Source organism: Castanea sativa, chromosome 9 (assembly GCF_040712315.1).
Source record: "Castanea sativa cultivar Marrone di Chiusa Pesio chromosome 9, ASM4071231v1".
NCBI classification, from domain to species: Eukaryota; Viridiplantae; Streptophyta; class Magnoliopsida; order Fagales; family Fagaceae; genus Castanea; species Castanea sativa.
The window spans coordinates 44,337,390-44,344,495 of record NC_134021.1 but is presented as its reverse complement, the minus strand read 5'-3'; the positions used below and the strand labels follow the sequence as shown (position 1 = coordinate 44,344,495).

At 39.7% G+C, this 7,106-nt stretch overlaps 1 pseudogene; it reads right to left on the bottom strand.

Annotated features, from left to right (window-relative positions):
• Nucleotides 1-1,402: 1,402 nt before the first annotated feature.
• LOC142610269 (uncharacterized) lies at nt 1,403-2,453 on the bottom strand (annotated as a pseudogene).
• Between the last annotated feature and the right edge of the window lie 4,653 nt (nt 2,454-7,106).

Below are 7,106 nucleotides of genomic sequence, written 5' to 3'. Positions count from 1 at the left end.
CTTACTCATTCTGAAGTGATTAAAACAAACAATCTATTCTGAAAGATAATTCTCAAAATGTCCACAAATGGTAATCATGCAATAAGAACATTTAGGAGTCATACCAATACCATGTGGTCGAAAATGTAATTTGACAAGGAAATACTTTGGTTAGATGTGTAAAATATTACCTATTGCTCGGGACATTGCAAGAATGCCTTCAACTCGAGCTCCATTCACAAAGATGACTCGACCCCCAGCAGCTGCAACTCTGGCCTGTTCATCTGATCTATCAGGCTGCAAACAATGCTTACAGTCATCCACATAAAGATTCAAATAAAAACTCTACATAAACATAACTCATTAAAAAAAAAACTTTAATACAGGGATTCATTTAAATGATTACATTATTCAACAATCACTCAACAAGGATACCTCCCAACACAAGAAACACTACAACATAAATGGGTATCAACCTTTCGTATTAGCTTCATTGTGAAGTAAATTATGGAAGAAAAATGCTTATGGACTTGTAGCTACTTTTAATTTTACTATTAAAAAACTTACAAATTGAGGTATGATTAGTTTAATACCATCATCATAATAAATAAATAAATATTTAATTTTTTTTTTTAATTCTGCATACAGTTTTAGTATTATCGTGGTATTGACGTGTGAGTGTATTTTTTTGTCTCATCCTCTCCATTATATACGTGTCCATTATATACGTGTGTTTCTCAAAAAAAAAAAATTTTACTTTTTTTTTTTAAATTTTGTGTTTAATCTACATTATTACCAGAGAAAGTACGCTCATTAGCTCATGAGTCAAAAATTTCAGAAACCCATTTGAAACTTATCTATCCTAGTCCTTTACAAACACCAACTACATGCAAAACCATGTCCTAGATTTAGAATCTCTGAAAAAGTAAAAACTAAAAAACTTGGCAAAAATACCATGTGTCAACCATGTACAGCGAGTACATAAGCAAGATGGTTTAGGATCAGATTCATGTGCAAAGCAGATAATTCAATTGAAGATGTTGGTAACTTAGAGATAAAACATGCACATACTTCTCAATCGGGTCCAACCATTCATGGCATATGCATTAAGCAGCTACTCTTAACTCTCAAGACTCAAACTCAATTGTTACTTAGGCTTGGCAGCCCAAGACTTTACCATAGTAGCAAACAATGGCCATTGATTTAACCGCCAAAGTCAGAGTAGTTGCTTACCGTCTTCTACACCCGCATCACTGTCATTTTGGCCCCCTCCGTACTCGTTCCCATCACCTACTTCCAAAAATTTACGTTAAAACCATATTGATCTCCATAATAATATCATGAAGTAATCAATAGTAGATTGAAATGTGAAAAGAGGAATACCACTAGTTATAAAGTGTGTTGTTTCACATTCAGCTTTGAGTTACCTTTTTTGAATCTTATACAGTCTCGTATAATGAGGAGGAGGTCTTGCATGTCCTTCGTCAGATGCCTCGGGCCCAGCATTGTGTCCATGTTTGTGCCCCCCTGTCCCACAAGGAGGTGCCTTTGATATGCGTTTCGGCTGACCTTCTGCCACTGCAGGTAACCCAACAGTCTGCTCAGCCTAAACATGGGGTAGGTCAATGGCTGAAGACGGGGCAGTAGATGTACTGTGGGAGGGTGGCTCCTACTGCATGTCAGGTGGAGTTGGATCAATACCCAGGTCAAAGGATGGAATGGGTAACAGCTGAGGAAATGACCGTGGAGTGGGTGGACGAATGTCAGACCCAAGACAAGGATGTGGGGTAGGTGTCAGTATGGTGGGGCGAGGAGATGGATGTGGGGTGGGTGAAGGAATGGTGGGGGTAGGGGATGGATGTGGGGTGGATGAAGGGATGGTAGGGCTAGGGGATGGATGTGGGGTGGATGGAGAAGGATCCGGGGTAGGGACAACTCGAGGGCTAGCAACAGGCAGACGAGGGCGACATCCGGCTGGGGTTGTGCTCGTGCTTGGGCCTTCAGTAGTGCTTGGGCCCGTAGGAGTAGGTGCCTCCTCATTCGGGGCCTCAGGAATAGGAGGTTGTACACGTTCAATTGCATGCACTGCCGTCAAGACCTTAGTAATGTCCTTGTGGTCCTCCGTGCCCACTAGGTGACGCCTCAAAAAACGGACGTATCCCTCAATCTGCACATGGAAAAACCACACATATTAGTAATGCAATACCAAATCAACAATGCCAATCGATAATAAAATAAATGTTGGTTCAGAATTGGTTCTGCTAGTAATAATTGCAAATTATAGAGAGACCAAGTGCTAAGCAAAAAATGTGATACTATCATGTTATCTAAACAGTGGTTTCATGCTATTTCAGTATGGTAAGATGTAGAAGACATTGAGAAGTTACCAGCAGAGTCACTATAGCACCAGGCCTATCTATGAACTTCCGAGTTATCCTTTTGAACCAGTCGTGGTACTCGTGCTGTGGAGGCATATCACCAAGCACTGCTTCACAACGCTGTTGAAGGCGATTACCCCACTCATCGATATGCACAGCATGTTTTCGCGCCCAATCAACACCGACCTTCCCCCTCAAATCAATGCCATGAAGCACAGTGTCAGTGTCAACATTGCAAGGAACTTGGATCATCCCAAATTGACAAACAACACGATCCGGTGTATGTTTTTCTACTAGGTGGAAACATACAAGCGGCACCGTTGCCGTCCACACGGCCCTCCCTGCAACGCACCATAGCGGAAGGTCCTCTAACTCAGCTTCATATGGCTGCCACACCACCTACAACAACCAAAAAACAAGTACACAACACATTAGGTAGCAATGTTTATATTTCAAAGCTCACCAAACCTATATCTTGTTCCTAAACATGTAAGACAATGCATTTTCATACCTGGCCTGGCAACATTGAAGCTATTTGCTCACGATACCTGTCCCTGAAGATGTGGGTGGGCCTATTTTTCTTGTTTGGGACCCACAACCACCTACAATCAGTTGCAATAGATCAATATCTACAACTTTCGTACAGAGATAATTCCAATGTTAAAACTATAATGTAATCACATATAACTACTGAGATCATCTTATAGATATTTACTTAATTAATAATATCAATAGAATAAGAAACTCGATTATAAAAAACAAAGCACATACAAGCCACGTGACAATCACAAAATTAGAGTATATTAACGTAATCATATATATTGAACCTCTATTTGAAATTTACGCAATGTTGACATAAAAAAATGCTAGAAGCCTTTAAAATAAATAAATAAAATCAAGTTACATTATTATAGGCTTAGGGAATGATCGCATAATGTATATGACGTGCATGAGGTAAAGACTTACTTCAGGGACAATGGACCACGCACTGGAGGACCATAAGCACCCACTGGCGGACCATGCTCAACTGCGGGGCACAAATAGGGGAACCTGGCCCATGCCCAATACTGGAGTAACAGTAAGCACCCACCAATTTGACTGGTGTCCTCACTTGCCCTGCATAGCTCTCGGTACAACCATGTAAGGCAAGCACTTCCCCAACTGTACCTTCGTGGGTTACGAAGGTCTTCCAACTGCTGCACCCACATTAGATGCACCCTATCACCAGATTTGTCCATGAATATTGTGTCTCCCAGTAGCGCTAGAATGTAGCATCGTGCGTACTTATGCAGCTAGTCCTCTTTAGCATTAGGCGGCAATGGATCAGCAACTTGCTCCAAAAGCCGGTTGATGAGAATCCTCTGACCAGTAAGTTGCTTATGGTTGTCTTGATTTATAGGTTGAAAGCCAAAGAAGTCCCGGCACACATCCACCCAAGTTTTCTGCGTGCTCCCTGTTATAGCGTCACCATCAACAAGAAGCCTGAGAAGAACCTCCACATCCTACAATGTGATGGTGATCTCACCATGTGGCATGTGGAAAGTGTGAGTCTCGGGCCGCCATCGCTCCACTAAGGCAGTTATCAGACCATGGTCAATCTCTCTACCCGGGACCCAAAGGAGTCCCTCCAAACCAACTGTCTTAATGATGTTCCTGACTCGGTCGTCCACCATTGGCTCTCGATTGGAGAACTGTAAACTACGGCTACGGCAGGTAACGGATCCTGGATCCTACACAGAATAGAACCATGGATTAATATATGGGTGGCATATGCATGTACATTGTATAAATTAAATGCATGTACATTAGTTAAATCTTTAGTGTTGTGTTTTACCTGCCCATTCCAAATAGCTTCGGACCGATGCTTGAGCTGCTTTAACAACACCGACCTGTCAATGGGTCCAGGCTCTGTATAGTCAATCTGCCCAGCATTTGCAGCAGCCATACTGCACAAAAATGATAAGCAGTTAGTTTGAAAAATGAACACACAATATGCTTATGGAAGTAGGTATAACTAAACAAGACATCATTGATCCCTATCTCACCAAATTTACTCCCACAACCCTAATCCATAAAAGGACTAATTCTGTGGCATAATGCCATAGCTATTTCCCCAAGAGAGCTTGATTGAAAAATCCAAGCTTCCGAAGCCTAAAACCCCCTCAATCCCATGTTCCTTAAATTGTATTGTAGAGCTAACTGTGTCTCCACTCTCCATTCACCTAATGAAATTACCTTTCATCCCCTAGGCCACTCAACAAGAAGTCTCTTTAAAGCCCTCCTAACATTTTACAAGAGAAACACAAGCGAAAAGAAAGTGAATTTATAAAATCCACAATAGATCACTAGATGCAAAAGTACAAGACCACTCGAACAAAGATCTTAAAACATGGAGTTGTTCAGTTCAACTTCAACAATAATAAAAACTTAAGTCCAAAACCCTCTTAGGCAACATGCATTGGACCCGAAAACAATAAAAACTAAAGACCATGGGACCGTTTGGTTAAGCACTTTAAGAGCTTAAAAGAGCATTTTTAAAACCCAAAACTCTGAATTGCAACCACAACTCCTCGTACCTTTTTTACATACACTCACTTTAAACTTAAAACACAGCTTATACAAACACACTCCATAACTCATAAGCAATAGCACAATTGAATAATAAAAACAGTTCATGCTAAAATCATACCTCTTCTATTACAAATCTGGATATAGTTATTTACTGTAGATAGTTTTCTTAGCAATGGTTAAGCACTTTAAGAACTTAACAGAGCATTTTAAAACCCAAAACTCTGATTTGCAACCACAACTCCTCGTACCTTTTTTACATACACTCACTTTAAACTCAAAACACAGCTTATACAAACACACCCCATAACTCATAAGCAATAGCACAATTGAATAACAAAAACAGTTCATGCTAAAATCATACCTCTTCTATTACAAATCTGGATATAGTTATTTACTGTAGACAGTTTTCTTAGCAATCATAATAATAGCAAAAGTAGTTAAAAAAAAAAGTAAAAATCCCTGTCACATGGAAATGGAAATGGAAATAATAACGTTGATAGTAGTGGAGAAATATATAATTACTGACTATTTATTGGGTATTGGGTTTTGGCTTTGGCTTCAGCTTGTTGAGGTGTGTTAGCGACAATAGAAAGAGTGTGTACACCAGAGTGAAGCTCGTCAGCCAAAGCAAATGATAAACAATAGCCTACATCAATTCAATTCACAAGCATACCAACACGGCCAAAGCAAACCCAAAATCTCAAACCAAACACACACACAGAAAATACCCATTCTAATAAACCCAGATTCAACTCAAAATACATAGCAAACTTCTAGCAATTTCGGAATAATCCATGAACAAAGAAAAAAGGAAAAGACCATTCACTTACCTTACAAGTTGTTCTCTGTGAGCAAGAGGGAGGCAGTGGAGGCGCAGAGCAAGGTTTTCTCAGATTTCCCAATCAAGGTTTTCTCAGATTTTTCCCACTGTACTTTGTACAAAGCACTCACCTTTTTTTTAGCTTTGAGAGACCGCGTAGACTGAGGGAAAATGGTGGAGACTGAGTGAGAGAACAGTGGTGAGTACGAAGAGGGTGAGTGAGTGAGAGTGGAGAGGGTGAGCGAGTGAGACTGAGTGAGGTTTGGTGTGTGAGAGTGAGGGTGGGTGAGAGGAAGAGTGAGAGCGTGAGAGTCTGCTGTGTTAGAGAGAGGGGAGAGTATCTGTGTGAGAGGCGTTAAGTTTGAAAAAACCCCAAATTGAAATCGAGTCTCTAAGACTCGGTTTCCTGTTTTGCCATGTGGATCAACCATGTCATACCTAGATGGCCACGTCACATAAATCGAGTCTTAGAGACTCGATTTCCAGGTGGAGGCCACGTGGAAAAAAGGCCACATCAACCTACAAAAACCGAGCCTCAAAGACTCGATTTATGGGCCAAAATCGAGCCTCTAAGACTCGAGATGTTAGTAAATTATATAGTTTACTAACCGGGCCTGCTAACTATATACTTAGAAACTAAGGGCTAATTTGCTATTTTTGCCCAATAAACTAGACTTAAACTATACGTCTATGGAAAATGCTAATGGATATCATTTTTGTATTATTAATTTTTTTTTTATCTTGCTCGTTTAATTCTAATTTAGATTTCTAGTCCATGCTTTGGCAGTGGAATTTGGAAATTTCTTGAAAGTTTCGTTGTCTACAAATGCTCTCAACATGTATCTTTATTTACAAAATAGCCAAACTTGTTTTTTCTTAATAATTAATCCAATCACTTTATTAGGAATTTTCCTAAAACTCTATATTGAATTATAGCCATTTAAAACACTTAATAATAGTAGTAAGGGATAATTATAGATTACCCACCCGTAATTTAGCTCAAATTTAACTTACCCACTTGTGATTTCATTTTTGATACTTTACCCACCTATGTTTCACTCCGTTACTACTTCGTAACCCATTTCCATTTCAGACGTTACTCTAACACATTTTTTTTATCAAAAACAAAATCCAAAACAGATCAAACACTCTTCTCTCCCAAAACACACTTCCATCTACATGAGGTAGATCTACTAATTTGCTTGAAAATCATGAGTAAATACAATATGAACATCTGAACTGAAATATGTACCACAAAATCAGCAACTTGCACAATAACAAAAAGGAAAAAAGAAGTCACTGGTCTCCATCTTTCCAATTCCCTCAATCCCTCTCTCTCTCTCTCTGCCCTCCATTTT